The sequence below is a fragment of the Fringilla coelebs genome (assembly GCF_963513975.1).
Source record: "Fringilla coelebs genome assembly, chromosome: 22".
Classification (NCBI taxonomy): Eukaryota; Metazoa; Chordata; class Aves; order Passeriformes; family Fringillidae; genus Fringilla; species Fringilla coelebs.
In genome coordinates this window covers 9,427,947-9,445,170 of record NC_140048.1, presented here as the reverse complement: position 1 = coordinate 9,445,170, position 17,224 = coordinate 9,427,947, and the positions used below count along the sequence as shown (strand labels likewise).

At 49.0% G+C, this 17,224-nt stretch overlaps 1 protein-coding gene across 3 annotated transcripts in view; it reads left to right on the top strand.

The window, feature by feature from the left end:
- The first annotated feature begins 4,069 nt into the window (after positions 1-4,069).
- The window catches only part of RERE (arginine-glutamic acid dipeptide repeats), a 163,139-nt gene continuing 149,984 nt past the window's right edge, over positions 4,070-17,224 (top strand). For all 3 annotated transcript variants that reach the window (XM_084220000.1, XM_084219999.1, XM_084219998.1), the window contains exon 1: positions 4,070-4,201. The gene's annotated coding sequence lies outside the window, so the exon portion shown is untranslated. The remainder of the gene's footprint in view (positions 4,202-17,224) is intronic.

The window sequence follows — 17,224 nt, the reverse complement described above, 5'->3', positions numbered from 1 at the left end:
GTTTCAATCAGTTGGCAAAATGTCAGTTATTAAAAAAAGAGCCACGTTAAAACAGATTTGTAAAGAGATAATTTTAAAAAGTTAAATACACCACATACACTGCCATATGGATGCCAAATAAAATAGGTGCAAGGGTTGGCAAAGGGAGAAAGAAAACTCCGCAGTGGACTTTTGCCACGGTTTGGTTTTGTTCCCCTGAAATGAAGGAGATGGAATGGTAACAGGTGAAACATGGTGTGATTTTTCCATGACAACAACACCACCACAATAACAGTAATAATTTGAGGCTCCTGCTGTTTCCTTCCTCAGTGGATCTGAGGGTGCCCAGAAGAGCTGAACCCTGTGACTGAGGGCCCCAAAGGCCAAAGCCCTGGGAGGGTGTGGGAGATGGGGAACCAAGCAGGGGCAGGGGCAGGGCAGGGAGCCAGGAGCTCCAGAGCCAGAACACTCAGCAGAAACTGTGCTGCTCAGATCCTCACAAATATCCAGGGGTAAGGAGCAGGAATGTGAGGATTAACATTCTGTGTGGGTACCCCTGTGGCACGCTGGAATTTCGGTGTCTCTGTGGATTTGGCCAATTAGGCTTTCTGTGTGTCAGCAGTTCCCACCCCCGGGAGCGCTGGGAGACAGAGGCACCAAAGCCCCAGAGATTGCCACTGTGCCCTGCCGGAGCAGAGCCTGCCAGGCTCTCCCAGGGACACTCTGCATGAACATCAGCCATTTTACACACAGAACACAGAACGTGCCCACTCGTCCCACCAGCGACCTCTCTGCACGTGGGTGTGAAATCTGCAGTGACCACACAGAGGAACAAAGGTCTGCCTCAGCAGCATCCGGGGGTTCCCTGATCTTCCTCGTGTTAACTGAACCCCGTGGCTTTAGCTGGTAGAAGACTATGGGACAAGCTCTGTGGCTTGTTTATTATTGTCCACAGGGAGAGCTGCATCTCTGCCAAAGGGAAAAAAAAAAAACAACAACCCTAAAAAAGCAGCAGCTTCAAGTGCTATTCCTGCAGCAATCCCCTGGCTATGAACCAAACTCATAATTGGATCACTTGGTGGTGGTGTGAGGATGTGGCTTGGCCTGCTAGGATTGGCTGGGGATAATTTTGGGGGGTACACAGATGTTTATTACACAACAGAATTCTAGAATCCCAGACCAGCTTGGGTTGGAAAGGACTTCAAAGCCCACCCAGTGCCACCCCTGCCATGGCAGGGACAGCTCCCACTGCCCCAGGCTGGCCTTGGGCACTGCCAGGGATCCAGGGGCAGGCGCAGATGCCCTGGGCACCCTGTGCCAGGCCTGCCCACCCTCCCAGGGAACAATTCCTGCCCAAAATCCCATCCATCCCTGCCCTCTGTCCCTCCAGCCCTTGGAAATCCTCTCTCTCCATCTTCCCTGCAGTTCCTTCAGGTCCTGGTAGGCCACAATGAGCTTCTCTTTTCCAGGGTGAACAACCCCAGTTCTCTCAGCCTTTCCTTGTGTCCCAAGCCTCTAATCAAGGTGGTGGCCTCCTCTGCACTAGGATACACACATTATACATATATTTGTGAGGCTATTTCCCCCCAGGAGTGCTTGGGTTTGTTTAACAACAAAATCTGGCATCAGAATGTTGTGAGTAAACATTTCTAATCCTTGTGTGGCCACTCCCTCAGCAGAGCAGAGGAGAAAAAAGGGGAAGAGAAAGGGGGAGAGGCTGCTGTGGAGAATTTCCCCATCACAGAGAGAGCGACTGGCAAAAGCTGAAGGCAAACCTGCCACCGTGGCAATTCATGGAGATTTTAATGCAGACATCGAGAGGGCAAGGAACATGAAATTGTAATTAGTGCAGAAAATAGGAGAGATGGAATCAGGCTCCATCAAGGACAGCCTAAGTGCCGCTCCGAGATGGCTGTGGCAGGCACTGAGCTGATGTGCATTTCCAGACCCTTATCTAAATGAGTTATTAGAACACAATCTGCTCTGTGTCTCACCCTCTGGTGGTAATGCCCCCGAAGTTATGCTGGGGATAAATTTGTCCTGTGTGTTCAGGGCAGAGAACTGAATTCCTCTGATGTGCCGAGCTCAGATCTCCTTGTGTGTTCCCTTCTCTTCAGTGAGAACAGTTCCCACTTCCCCCTGCTGAAGGCAATAACAGCCTCAAACTTATCTCTGCAGCACCACTGGAATCGACCACGGAGACAGTTTACAGAGACAGCAAACAGTTGGGGTTACACGGGTGTAATTGAGGGCAAAATCTGCCCTGACATAGCCGAGTGCCTTTTCAGAAGGAAGATATAATTCCACATGAAAATGCTCAGATGCCCGGGAAGAATGTGTGACTTTCTTTACAGCCATGTGATTTATTTTGCTGGCCTGTGGAGGAGAGGTGAGGCTAATGTTAAATAACAAGTTTGCTCTATTTTCAGCTCTGGTACCTTTGTGTTATCTTGTCTAAATATGTGATAGCTCGGAGATGAAGAAGCTTAAAAAATCTCCTAAGTGACCAAGTGTTTTATTAATTGCTACTCAGTAATTTGGAATTCTGCTGTTGTGTCAACTTCCTCGCTGCACAGAGCAGCAAGAAGCAGCATCAGCTGTTTATCCAGCAAAGCACTTATGCATAATCTGAACATTCAGTGCAGGGCCAGCAACAGCAGCTTAATGTGACTGATGCAGAGTGTGAACCTTGGAGGGCTGATGGGCCGGAGCTTCTGACAGAGTCACAACATTCTGCACCTCGCCTCCCATTGAAGACACTTCACACACATTTACTCCTGAGGCTGATGACTGTTCACTAATTCATGAGAACGAGCCCGCTTGGGGCAAACAGCGCACGTCGGACACGTCCAGGACAGAGGGACGTGAGCGCAGCAGGGCTGCTCAGCCCGGGGCACCGGGGCCACCCTCACCGGGCTGGCTGTCCCTCAGAATGTCCTGGGCCAGCCTTGGGCACCGGGGCCACCCTCACCGGGCTGGCTGTCCCTCAGAGTGTCCTGGGCCAGACTTGGGCACCGGGGCCACCCTCACCGGGCTGGCTGTCCCTCAGAGTGTCCTGGGCCAGCCTTGGGCACCGGCGCCACCCTCACCGGGCTGGCTGTCCCTCAAAGTGTCCTGGGCCACCCTCACTGGGGTCACCCTCACCGGGCTGGCTGTCCCTCAGAGTGTCCTGGGCCACCCTCACCGGGCTGGCTGTCCCTCAGAGTGTCCTGGGCCAGCCTGGGACAGGGGAAGCCGTGGGATGGGATGGGATCAGTGGGATGGGATGGGCTGTAAGGTCCCTCCAAGCCAAACCATTCAGCGGCTCTGTCAATTTCCCCCTGGAGCCTCCGTCAATTTCCACTCCACCGGGAGGGCTCATGTCGGACCTCTGAAGGTCTGTGCTGTCGGGGTGGACCTTTGGACGCTCAGGATTCCCTCACGTGAAGGGTGGCCAGACACTGGCAGGGGCTGCCCAGCGGGGTTTGCCGCCCCCATGGCCGGAGGAGCCCAGGGAACCATGGAGCCGGCACTCAGTGCTCTGGGTGAGGACACGGTGGGCACGGGCCGTGAGCTGGACTCGATGGTCCCACGGGTCCTTTCGAACCTCAGCGGCGTCGCGATTCCCCAGCCGACACCTGGGCTGGAGCAGCGAGGGACAAAGACACCTCAAAACAACCCCCGTGGCGCTCGGGACGGCGATCATGGAACCGACCCGCAGCACCAGGGGGAGGGATGGAAGGAAGAAGAAGGGGAAGGAAGAAGAAGGGGCCAAGCCGCCCCTCCCTCCCTCTCTCACAGCCGCCTTTGTGCCCGGCGCCGCCCCCCGCCTCCCCTCGCGTTTAAATGCCCTCCATCCCGCGCCGCCATTGGCCGGCGGGTCACGCGGCGCGGCGCGGCGGCCAATGGCGCGCGGCGATACTGGCGGGGCGCGCGGCCGGCGGCGTTGCTGGGTGCCCGCGGTGCGTGCGTGCGCGAGGGCAGGGGCGGGCGGGGGCAGCGCGGGACCGGCGGCCGCTCCTCCTCCTCCTCCTCCTCCTCCTCCTCCTCCTCCTCCTCCTCCTCCTCCTCCTCCTCCTCCTCCGTCCCCTCCTTGTTCCCCGGGAAGATGCCCCTGGGCTGCCGCTGCTGAGGCACCGCACCGCGCGGGGTCCCCGCCGCTCGCTCCCCCCGCGCCGCCGCCGCCGCCGCTTTGTCCCGGCAGCGCCCCGGAGCCGCCGCGGATGGTGTAGAGCCCGCCGAGGTGGGTGGGCCGCGGTGGCGGGGAGAGGCCGCGGGGAGGGAGCGAGCCCCGGCGGGCCGCGGGGATGCCCCCGCGGGGGCTCCGCGAGTTGTGCCCGCCGGGGCTGGGCTGCGTGCGTGCGTGCGCTCGGGGGTATTTGTTTGGGTCAGCGCGGCTCTTGGTTTGTTTCTTTATTTTGCTGCTCGTCTGTCGCGTCCGCCTGATGCTCCGTAGGGATAATGTGCTCAGGGAAAGGCTTAACTTGTTAGCCATCCAAATAAAGGGGGTGTATGGCTTATGTATGATTTAAATGCGCGCACACGGGTGAACGGCTTAGCTGTTTAAAAGGCACGCTTGCTTTCATGTGTGTAGGTATGGAATCCTGAAATGAAGATTTTATGCAAATTGATTTAATCATAACATTTTCGGTAGCATAGGAAGGGGTGGGGTTTTCTCTTTCTTTTTTTTTTTTTCCCTCTTTCGTTTGTTTTGTTTTGTTCCCATTTCTCTTTCCAAAGCGTGAAAAGAAGATGCCCAGAATCAGGAAAGTAGTAGGAGGTAGACAACATTGGAGGTTTCATTGCTGAAACTGACTGCTCAAGAAATTGCTGGGAAGAAAACAATATGATTCATTGTTGAGGTGTCTCTGCCCTTAGATTTATTTTTACAGGCTGCTTGCAGTTATTTTGGTTTGCTGAGTTCTTATGCTGAGTTTTTCCTCGAAGCAGCAGCGTTCTTGGAGATGAGGAGCTCAGAGGGTTTTTATGCAGTCAGCAGGCTGCTGTCTGATGGCTGTTTACTCCTGGCTTACATTGGCCAATTATTGAAATCAAAGGTGTTGTTTCGCGTGTGCACCCGTGCAGCTGAATTGAGGAGCCTCACGCGGTAGTTCCCCCTGTTAGAATTCAGTAAAAATGCTTTCTCGGAACAGATCTGAAGTGACAATTCAGGTACTAAAATGTGGGGTTTAACCAGATAAAAATGAACACTGTGTCAAAAGAAGTAGTTCTTGGTCGTGAAAGGCGCATGTTAAATTTTTGAATTATGTGCAACGTAAAACATATTTTTTGTTGTTCTGGTATTGCCAGGCAAACATTTTGGGCTTTTCTTTTTTTTTTTTTTTTTTTTTTTTTTCTTTTGATACCCAGCTCCCTTAGAACTGAGAAATCCATGGTGGTTAAGAGGCGTGGAACCGTTTCTATGATAATAAAAGCACTTCTGCTAAAGACGTCTCCTCCTGGTTTTCCTGCTGGAGCTGGCCCCAGGGGTGCCGGAGGGGGTTGCTGTCCGTGCCTGGCGTGCCCAGGGCCGGTTTTGGGTGTTCGCGGCCGCGCGGGGAGGGCAGAGCAGGAGGCGGCTGCACACAATGCCCGGGCTGCGAGCTCATTGTTCTTGTGCGCCCGCCGCCGCCGGGACTCCGCTGCCTGCACGGCGCCTTTTTCCCGGAGCGGGGGCACGGAGCAGAGCCCCGGCAGCGTTTCTGCCCCTTCCCTGCTTCCCCAGGACGGCCTTGGTGCCCGGGAGGAGGAAAAGGGGAAATCGGACCCCGCGTGTGCGCTGTGCTGAGCGGGGCGGATGGAGCGGGAGCACGCGAGGTGAGGCTGGGAAGTGCAGTGCACTCCATTGAACTTTCCTCTCCTTCCTCTCCTTCCTCTCCTTCCTCTCCTTCCTCTCCTTCCTCTCCTTCCTCTCCTTCCTCTCCTTCCTCTCCTTCCTCTCCTTCCTCTCCTTCCTCTCCTTCCTCTCCTTCCTCTCCTTCCTCTCCTTCCTCTCCTTCCTCTCCTTCCTCTCCTTCCTCTCCTTCCTCTCCTTCCTCTCCTTCCTCTCCTCCTTCCCCGGACACCCCCCGCCTGGCAGCGGGCACAGCCGCTCCTCACAGCCCCTGCTGCCTGCGGGCTCGCTCCGTGTGCGGGGGAAACTGCTGCCAGGGGAGGGCATGTCACAGAAAAGCCTCAGGATGACAAAAGCAAGAGGAAGTGCAGAGCTTGACTCCGGTGTACACGGTTTCCCTTCCTGGTGATTGTTTCGGGCTTTTGTTTTGCCAGCAGTGTCTGGGGAAAGGCCCAGAGCAGTTGTGGAATTGTGGGGTGTCTGGAGCTGGGGTGCACCCCCGGGGTCACTGAGTGCAGCCCCTTCCTCCTTGCAGGGCTGGGGATGGAAAGGAGCAACTGCTGCACAAAGCCTTGAGATTTGGGGTGGTTAGGCTGGTGAGGTCTGGTAAAAGCTCAGCTGGCTAGCTGGTGAGGCTAGCAGAGGTGTGCAGAAGGGAGTGCAAAATAATGTGGTTGTTGAGCAAAAGTTGCCAGTGTGCTGGATCCTTTGGAAAACAGGAAACAGTGACTGTCATAGTTTAATCATGAGGTCTCCGAGTTTTGGTTTGACTCTTTAGCTGACTTCAGTGTGTAATTGGGGTAAATGACTTCATTTTCCTCACCTGAATGAAATGTGGTGGTTGCCTCTGGGTTGAGGACACTTTTTGGGTATTTTTCTCCCACTCCCAGCTTTGGTGTGGCCAGAGACTGTGGCTATTGTCTGCATGAATGCTGTGAGGTCAGAGAGGTGCAGGGAAGGCTTGTGCTGCCTCTCTGTGCCTCTGGGGTTCCTGTGCCCTGTGTATTTGCACTCTGCAGGGACTGGGATGGGTAACTCTGCCCCTGGACAAACTCCTGATGCTCTTGTGCAAAACGGGGAGCATTTCCTGGGCAGAAAAGGTGAGTGGGAGCAGGAGAGACAGCCCTGCCCTCTCCAGTCATTCCTGTGGCTCAGCAGGCAGTGATTTCTGTGCATCCGGGGGTTTGTTTTACCCTGGTTGGGGTTGTTTGCCTGCAGAGTCCCTCCTGTGGAGCTGTGGGTGCAGATTCAGGGCTGCCACAGCAAAGCGAGTGAGTGACAGCATTCATGGGTTTGAGGAGATGTGTGTGTGTGATTTTTGAAGCTGTGAACTTACAAAGCTGTGCCAGGGGAGGGTCAGGTTGGATTTCAGGGAAAGGTTCTTCCCCCAGAGGGTGCCGGGCACTGCCCAAGGAATGGGCACGGCCCCGAAGCTGCTGGAGCTCCAGGAGCTCTAAGGGATGCCCAGGTGGGATTTTGGGGTGTCTGGGCAGGGCTGAGAGCTGGACTCTGATCCTCCCTTCCAGCTCAGGAGATCCTGTGATCCTGTAGTTGTTAACACCGGTTGCAACGTAGGTGAGAAAAAGGGCATTTTGATGTTGTGGTTTAATAACTGACTTTTTAAAATAACCCTCAATCTGTCAATTTATTCTCACAGCTCCAAAATGCATCTTTCTGTGGAAGCCACGCTGGGTGGCTGATTCACCCATAAAGAACTTCTTTCACTTTTGGGACAGGAGGGGTCCCAGGTGTGCCGGGCACACGGAATTCAGGGTGTGTTAGTGGAGGGGTAATGGCCCTGCAGAAGGTGCCGGGTCCTCCCAGCAGGGCTGTTCACAGCCGGCATTGCCCGAGGGGCTCTGACTTCATTCGAGCTCTGTGAGGGACCCTGTGAGCCTCAGTGCCAGGTTACACTCTGCTCTTGGTGTGTGAACAGTGCCCGGATTGTGCTTAATTTCTAGTCGGGAAAATAATGACAATTGGAAAACAATTAGTTATTATGTGATCCTGAAATGAGACGAGGGAGCAAGGACATAAATTAAAAAGGGGTGGCTGGGGTTGGAGTTAACCATTAAAAAACCCAAGCAAACTCAAAACAACCGATTCTAAGTTTCTAATGAACTGGTATTTGGGGTTTTTTTTTAAGTGGCATCCTGGCTAGACTAACTATTTTTAATGTTCAGCTATTTTTCACTCTGGTTTTACTATATGTTGCAGTTGTCTCAGTTGCATGAAGTCTAAACAAATCATCCCACTTCACTTAAAGGGATGCATACTCTCTGATTTTAGCTCAGAGCTTAAATTGAAATCAATAGGTTGAAAATGCAGCATATTTTTAAGTGAAACCTATCTTTGAACCATAACAGAACAAACCCCCTATTGATTGGAAACCTGTTTATTCGATGTGCTTCTTTTTAAAGCTGCCTGAAATGAAGTTCGCAGGCTCCTGCTGAGGAGTTGGTTGGTTGGAGCAGGGACGTGGGGAGGTGTGTGAGGCTGGCACTGAGGGAGATGAGTGTGATCAGCTGCTCTTGGGAATGGCTTTTCCAGCAAGCTGCTGGGAGAAAACCCCTGCCCTCCTTGGATTGATAGAGGTGTGGGGAGCAGGATCCACAAGGCAGCTTTGTGCTCTGGCTGTGGCTTTGCCAACAGCGTTTTGCACAGGCTTTGCTAATGTTGGTGGCTGTGCCCAAGTGCTCCTTTCAGAGAGGCTGATGGGGGAACAAAGGAGCAAACAAGATATGAATGCTGCACTGGCTCCTTGTGCCTTCAGCCCGCGGGGCAAGGGCTGCCTGGAAGGGACTGAAAAGCACAAGCAGATCGAAATATTGGCCTGGCTGTGCCTGCCTCAATAGGTGTTGTGTGCTTGGCTTCGGGTTTGTTTTTTAATGCAAATGTTTGTTATTTCACTGAGCCCCCCGAATTGTACACTGACCTAGAGAAAAGTGAAACTAGCGAGGATGCAAACATCGCTTTTCCCTCTGTGCCCAGCGGGGGGAATGGTCACCGTTTTGTGTTTGGGTTTTTTTTTCCTTTGGAATTCTTAGAAACCTGTGTTTGGAGTGCACTGTGTCGGAGGTGCTGGTGTTTCTCTGGATTCCAGACAGAAAAGGTTCTATTTGCATTTGGCATCTTAATTATGTTAGAAGTGCAGTTCTGAAAATGTGGATCACTTTGGGTATTGCATAAATTCCATAGATGAAAAAGTAAGTGTTGATGATTGAGTTAGTGAAAAATGGGCTATTCTCTGACTGTGCAGGTTGTCTTTTGTTCTTCCTACAGAACACAAATGAGAGGCCAGTTCACATTATAAGATTCAGGATAAGTGGAAGAAAATGAGTGCTCGTTAATTTTGAGGTCTTAGTTAATCTATGTATTTAATCTACTTGTCTGTAATAAAAAAAAGTTACCGTGGTATTATTAATCCCTGACTGAGAGTCAATTTTGGCCTGTTTCAGATATGTAACAGGATTTCTCTTTTATGATGATGGGTGTTCCGTGATCTTTTCTAGTACAGGCAGTGAGGGCTGGAGTGTAGATTTATTTTCCTGATCAGCAGGACTGATGAAGGTTCTGTTTTAGTGTTTCTGCCGAGGAGACAGGAGCTGATAAGTCCTGAAGTTTTCTCTTTCCATCCCTGTTGCCAGTGAAATCCTCTTTTTTTCCTCTGTCCTTCCTAACAGTTGAGTGGGCAATAACATGGCTGTGCCTGCGGCTCCTGGCTGCCAAGCAAAGCCCCAAATGCTGCTTTCTGTCTGGCCATGCCTTACTGGGGATGTAATTAATTAGAGAGTTTTTTCCTATCCATCTGCTGGCTTGCACAAAACTTTCAGGAATGTTGGTTATTGCTGAGATGACTGTCGTGGCAGGCTGGTTGGAAACTCATTATGCACTACAAGTTACTGGCATGAAATAAGAGAAGGAGGGAATTGGGGAGGGGGGAAGGGGGAACTGAGGTGAATTAGGGAAGTTTGTTTTCTCTGAGGAAAGGGGATAAAGAAAGAGAAAGGAAGTTGTGTCATCCAGTGCTAATAAATATTTCTGTCTGGGTGATGAGCAGTGTCTCCTTTATGTTGGTCCTTTTCATGTGGCCAACTGGTTTGGGGTGGAAGCAGACAAATTATTGGGCACTGGGCCCATCTTCCTGCAGATTTTCCTTCTTTTTTTTTGGAGCTCTTTGAAAGCACTGTAGTGTCAGCTGGTCTGGGAGCAGGCATCTCCTACAAGTGTTGGTAAAATACACAGGGGAAGCATTCTTGTCGTGTACTAAAAATGAATAAAACCAGTAAGGAGCAAATTTCTTACCGGTGAGAAGTCACTGTTTAAACTTTTAGAAAGCCCAGCTTTTGTTTGGTTTGATGTGAATCTGTGTGTGTGTGTTTGAAGCATTTTCCCCACCATGCAGCAGGTGTTCACTGCCATGGCAGCACGGGGAAGGTGCCAGTTCTCCTCCCCTGAAGGACAGGTGACTTCCAGCAGCCGTTCTGTGTCTGTGCCTTAGGAAATGGCTCTGGACACTTCACTCCGAGTGGCTCTGACTCCTGGGATCTCAGCCCTGCACTCAGAGCTTGGCTCAGCAGCCTTTGAGCACTGCCTGTTCCATAACCACCCATGTATTGCACAAACTGACACATGCTCTCATTTTAGCTCATGTCTTTAAAATTTTAACAAAAACTAAGCCAGAGAGGCCTTTTCTCTGCTGCTGCTGAGGTCACAGTGGTCTGGTGGGAGCTGGTATGTTCTAAACCTGAGCACCTGCAGTAATTACGTGGTTGCATTGCAAAGTAAAGCAGGATGATCTAGACTTGAGTGTTTTGGTGTGGTGAAATAGAGAATTAAACCAGAATATGATGGTTTCTGTCAAAGCTTACTGTTTTGGCAACCAGTTTATTCCCTGGTCTAAAGAAAATGGCAAATTCAGTTAGTAATTAACTATGCATTATAGGGTGTTAGGGGATCAGCAGCTTTGTGCTAAATATCAAAGCTATTAAATATATGTGTTTAAGGATTATGAATCTTCTTAAACAAGTGCATATATGGCAGTAGTCTGCTGATGCCAGCGTCCACAGGGGACTGGAATATGTTTACATGAAAAGTGTCATGAATATGAAAGAAGAAAGTGCTGTAGATCATGGAATTCTGGTGCTTTAAGGGCTGTATTTCCCTGAGAAGTACCCAGTAAAAAGCAGTGGTGTCAGACAATTGGGACCTTCAGAGGGGCTTTGAATGAAGAAGAGCACGGGCTCATCAGAGCAGTTGCTCCCTGCTTTAAGTGAAGGAAACACAATTTACCAATGGCTGTGTGTCCTTTGGTGCCTGGTACTGCTGTGCCAGGGGTGCAGCCTGGCTAACAGGGAATGCAGTGTCTCCATTAAAGATCTTCTAATGAGGTCGGTGCAGGAGACTTAAACACTTAATCCTCATTTCTACAAACTGGGAGTGAGATGCAGGAAATCTAATTTATGTCTCTAAGGTCATTCATTTTCATGAAACTTAATAGACCTGGCTCTGACTGCTCCTTAAACCACTGAATTATGTTACTTGCCTTCCAACGTGAACCCTTCAGATGAGAACCTTTACTCCATGATTCAACAAACCTATTTACCTGTACACTTAAAGATTGCTGTGTGTCAAATACCCAGCTAGTAACTCCCAGGAAATAACTGGCTTAGCCCCTTGATGTGCCCCTCCTGTCTGTGGTTGGTCAGGGAAACCGGTAAGAATCCAGGTTCTCTTCTGCTCTGCTGGACAGTCCTGGCTGCTGTTGGAATGCTTGATCAGAGTTCTGAGCAATTGGAGGGCAGTAGGTGAAAAGGCAGTGGTGCACACAGTCTGGTAATCTGAAGGTTGTTTTTGAATTGTGCTAATTCATAGGGAGGTTCTGGATTTATCAGTGACACATTCCTGTATCCCACATGTCCTTTTGCCGGTCACTAGAAATGTATGTGACTTGTAACATGTTTATTTGTACCTCTGCTTAGGTGTTTTTCATAATACTGCCCATTTCCCCACTGTAGACTTTCAGATTCTCCCTGTTCTGCTTTTTGGTGATTAATGTGAGTGTTTGAGGATGTTTCTTTTTCCCTGAGTCTCGGTCCCTGTGACAGCTCACCTTCCAGGGCTGGCTTTGTTAAACAGCCTGTAAACAGCATATCTGCTCATTCTTCTGGCTGGAAAAAGTCATTTGATTCTTATTTCCTGCTTGTCTTCATGCTGAATAGCCTCAGTCCTTCATTGTTAGGTTTTATTGTGTAAGTGCTTCTCTTTGGAGCGTGAGCAGCGCTGGCTTCTCTGGGTGCTCACTGCTCTCTGCAGCCCTGCCTCAATTAACGGGCTCTTCCCTGCGCTAATTAGTCAGCAAATAACTCCTTCCACGGCTTTTGTCCCAAAGTACGAGTTGGCAAGATGTGGAATGTAATTACTTTTGTGTATGTTTAGTCAAGTCTTGGAGTCCCCAGAAGTTCCCTTCACGCTTTCCTTGCTGTCCTGTTCTGGTGAACATCTGGGCTGTTCCTGGAGAGGGGCTGGGAGGGATTCCTGGAGAATCCCTGGTTCAAGACATTGTTTGAACCTGAACATGTGTCCTGTGTTAGATCCCCAGCATATTACACTTGGGTAATATCTTTCATTCCTGGAGATGATAACGGGTCAGGGTACAAGCGGGCAACAAGTGAGACTGGGGAGATTCCAGGTTGTTAATTCCTGACAAGAACGTAGATGTTGGTACCACAGTATCTGGGTTGTGCTCCAGGCACTTTATAATAAAGTGGCCAAACTCATTGCATGACCTTGAGCCAAGTAACTCCTTGCAGTTGTGTTCTTGTGCTTACAGGAGGGGTGTGAGGGTACTTTGTTATCAGGGAGCTTTATAGCTGTTGGGCAATGAGAAAGTGCCAATTCCCTGTGTCTGTGTACTCTGCTAATCTCGAAATGTGTTTAATTTAAACACCATGTTTCCTTTTTGCACTGATTGTAAACCAGGTAGTTAATGAGAAAACCCATAAATATATAAATATGTGCATATAATGGTATATTTACATCAAAGCATCACTGAGCTCTGCTCCACGTCCCTGCAGATCACCACGTTCTCACCGTACCTTTGAGTTTAAGGTATTTGCTCTTCTTTTCCTTAAAGGCCTAACTCTGATGGCAATTGTATGTTGTATCTTTGCATTTGTTATTTTGTGTCTATGTGTCTATTTGGTATTACTTTTCCGTGGCAAAGTAGTTTAGGATTTTGCCGTACCAGCAGCTGTAGAGAATATCTAATTCCTTGGTATTGAATGGAAATTATTTTTATTGTTTTTTAAATGCCTCTTCTGTTAGATGCCAAATTTGAGCTATATTAATTTTTCTTTTCCTTAAAAGTTTTAGAACAGATTTCTGGTTTGCTGTTTTCTGTGGTTTTCAGAACTCTTTTATGTATTGTCCTGGATCAAGTTTGCCTTTAAAATAAGCTTTGTAGGAATAATCTTGCCCTTGGATTAGGTATTTGTGCATTCAGTGGAGCAGAAGGATGAGGCAGGACGGCTCTGGGTATTCCTGGTGCTGAGTCCTGCCCTTGGTGTCCCTCCTGTTCCTGAGGGGCTCCTGCAGAGAGCCCTTCCCAGTCAGCACTGGAAATACTCCCCGAGGAACCTTCTCTCTGCCTTCTGAAACTGCAGGGGTTGGGATTTCACTTTCAGGTGCACAAAGGTGAAGTTCTGAATGTTGAATGAGCCTTCCAGGATGGAAGGAGGTGGAGTCACCCCACTGGAGGCTGAGGAAAAGCCAGGGGGATATTTCCTATGCACATGTTTGCTTTTAATAAAAATATGTTCTGTAGCATCCAGTTCAGTAGGAACATAATTTGCACCTCATTTAAATAAGGTTTTTTTCAATCAGTCTGTGGTCCAGTGGGTGTATGAAGAATCAAATCTGTGTTCTCCCTTCCCTGGGGAGAGGAGGGGCAGGCTCCGGGGAGGAAAATGAGGCAGAAGAGATTAATACTTGCAGTGCAGGAAACACTGATCCCTCTGTGATCTAAAGTTTCTGTTTGAAGCCCAACCAGGTCTATTCTCTGTGTGCCTGGATGTGTTTTGAGCTGCTGTGGCCTTTCTGTCTGGGCTGTGATTAGAGAGGAGACGGTGGCTGTAGTGAGCCGATGTCACAAGTAAAACCATAGTCCTTAAAATCTAAAATAAAACTCAAACAATTATCAGAGAGCATGGCTGGAGCAGGAGGGTTTCCTTCTCCTGTGAGTGTACTTAGGCATGTGCATGAGTTTGCCTCATTTCTTGAATGTGATTAATTTTTTTCCCTTCTAGTTGGGTTTTTTTCAGGTGCACTGTGTTCATTTTCCACATTATGTTGATACAGAAAGACACCAGACTTAAAAGGTACCTTAAAAGTACCTCTTGGCAGCAGGAAAGCCCTTGTCTTCAGTGCTCAGACAAATGCCTCAAAAAATACTTCCAGTTTTGAGAGGAGTGGATTTTTATGTGGGCAGAACCTATTTGTAGCATCCTTAAGCATCCCTGGGAGATTGCTGCCTGCTTAGTTCCTTGATGTTCCCGGTTCTCAGGTCATCAGTTCCTACTTGCAGAAATAGGGCTTCAGGGGCCAGCCATCCATGGCAGGCTCTGACTCCTGCAGCTGTGGGGAGATGTTTCTGCTGCTTCAGAAGGCTGCAGATGTTAAGTGTTTGTCAGGAGGAGCTGGAGCGTGCCACGTGCCTGATGTGCCTGCTCTGGTGACTTGATTAGCTCTGGATTTGGACTGCAGATAAATTGGCTGTCAGCGAGGGCTGCCAGTGTTGTCTCTATAGCACAGCACAATTTTTAGGTGTTTTGGTTTGTTTTTTAAGCCACTGGTATCAAAACAAACCTGGAGTGCTCTGGGGACCGAGCCTGCCTGAATTGGGAGCTTTCACCTTAGTGAGAAGCTGAGATGAGGAGGGCACTGGAGTCTGACTTTTGGGGGTAGCCCTGGGGAGGGAAACACATCAGATCATTTCAGAGGAGGGAGCTGCTCAGTGCTGTCAGAGTGCAGCATCTCAAGGGCTTGCCTTGCATGTGTGGAAGTCCTGAGCCCCAGCACCCTCCCAGATCCCTGCAGGAGCTGGGGATCCACGGGAATTGCATTTGGCAGCTGCCGGTAGTGGAGTGTGTTCCTGAGAGGACACACCTTTGTGTAGTCTGGCTTTTTGATGCTCCCGAGCTTGAGGAAACCCACATTTCTCTGTAGTGGTAACTCCTTCAGCTGTGTCTAAAATTTGATTCTCTCTTGTAGGAGGCAAAAATATTTGCTATGCCTTTAGTTCTCAGTGAAGTGTCAGAGCTGAAACATGTTTAAAGGAATCTGTGTTAGATCACAAGGTTTAATTTTGCTTGCTTGTGCACTTTTTTTCTGCAGCATGGGATTTCTTACTATTTTCTTGGTGTGAAACAGAGCGAGCCCCATCCAAAAGGAAAATGAAAAAAAAAAAAGTGGAAAACGGAAGGGTTTGGGGAATGTGCTTCTCAAAAAGAATGTGACAGCTCACCTACACATCACTTCATTCTGTGTGTGTCAGGAGAGTTCATCAGAGATGTATTTGCTCATCTGTGTTAAAGAGAATTCCTTCTGTGACTGAGCAACTGTAAAGCTCAGAGTTACACAGCTGGAGGTTGAGGTGGGCGAGTGATTCAGCTTTGGGCCACAGGTAGGTGCCACTTCTGTGTTCGTGGCACTTTGATTGTTGGAGTGAGATTTTGGATTTCATTATTGCCAGAGCAGGGAGGAGCTGGACACACCCGTGAGCCCTGACTGGCCCTGCAGTGGCCAGTGTTGGCCTGCCTGGACTGGTTGCTGCTTGCCACACGTTTGAGGCAGTGACTGTGGTCAGAGGAAGCAGAAAAAGCTTTCTGGAGGCTCCCAGGCAGCTGGAAACATTTCTGCCTGGATTTAGGAGAAGGGGAAAGAGCTGTGCAGATGATTATTAGGGGAGCTTGGGAGTGCAAACTGTATTTATTGGAAAGAAGCCAGCTCTTAAACAGAACTGTAAAGACCCGTGCTCTGATCAGCTTTTGAATGTGGAAAGAGCTCCCCGGTCTGAATTACAGGGCTCTGGTTAAATGATTACATGAGGTATGTTTAAAAATAGCAAATGTCTTTTATGTCCAGTCAAATAAGGTTCTTGGCAGTCAAATGAAATCTATGTTGACTTCCATCTGACAGCCAAGTGACTCAAATTCTATGTTTCCTAAAGGAAAATGGCTTTTTTATTTTTAGTTTCCGATTAATTCCATTGTAGCCTGGAACAATAAATAATCTCGTACTGGATTTTCTTTATAAAAGCAGGATCCATAACTCTGCAAGCAAGCTTTAATTCAGCTGTTTGAAACAGGGGGGTTTAAATGCTGTGCTAAGGCAAGTTAGAATTTGTGAGGGCTCTTTCTCAGGGGGAAATGGTCTGTTGAATGCTTCTCTAGCATGTTCCTGTGCACTTCAGCTTGCCAGATTAACGGAGCTATTAGTAATAGCCACTCCTGCTCCTTCAGCCTGAAAGAGTTGGTAAGCATGGAGCTATATGTAGTTTGTATTTTTAATTAAACTTGTACTGGGATTATCTTGTATTACCAGCTACCTTCTAGAAGATTATGTTCATAAAAGGTTCATGAGTTGTTAAGTGGAAGAGATTAAAGTGATTGTTGGTGTGTTAGTAGAATTATTTGTTGCCTACGCAGCATTTGTTCATAGCTTTAATTTGCCAGTAATGGAAGACAAGTAAAATGCAAGCATCTGACTTTTAAAATCTACGCTAGCTGACAAAACCAGGCCGTATTTCAGAGTGATTGTCTTTTGTATTATTATTCTTTTAATGTGATGTTTGCTTGCTCAGAAATATTGAGTGGAAGAATATTGTTTTCAGTGTTTTCTGCGCTCTTACATTCTGGTGATACTCCTAATGGTGTGACCAGAAATGTATTTTATTAAAAAATGGAAAACCACTTAAAGCGTGGAGGAGATAAAGGAGCACAAAGAACTGATGAGCAGATGCTGGAGGAGATGGTTCCTATTATAGTGGACTTGTAAATCCTTGCTGTGTTGGTCATTTAATCAATACAGGAGAGGTGTTGGAGGGATCCTGTGCTTAGGGAGATAATGTCTTTAAATGCAGTGCTTAGGATGATTTTATGCATCCAGACCTGTTTAGAATGAGCTGTGAAATAGGTCGGGCAGCATGAAGAATACAGCGGGTGTCTGTGCTGTTATCAAAACCCATTAGCGAGTTGTGGCTGCCTGAAAGGGTCCCTTTGTGGGGCTGGGGTCCCTCCGGAGCAGGGGGTGCCTGGCCTCCCCGGGCCATGAACGGTGCCTGTGTGCTGCAGCCACAATGCAGGCACAGTGGGAATAAATGGCAATAAACATCTGCTGCCTTTAATAATGGATGCCAGGCAGCCTGGGCAGCTC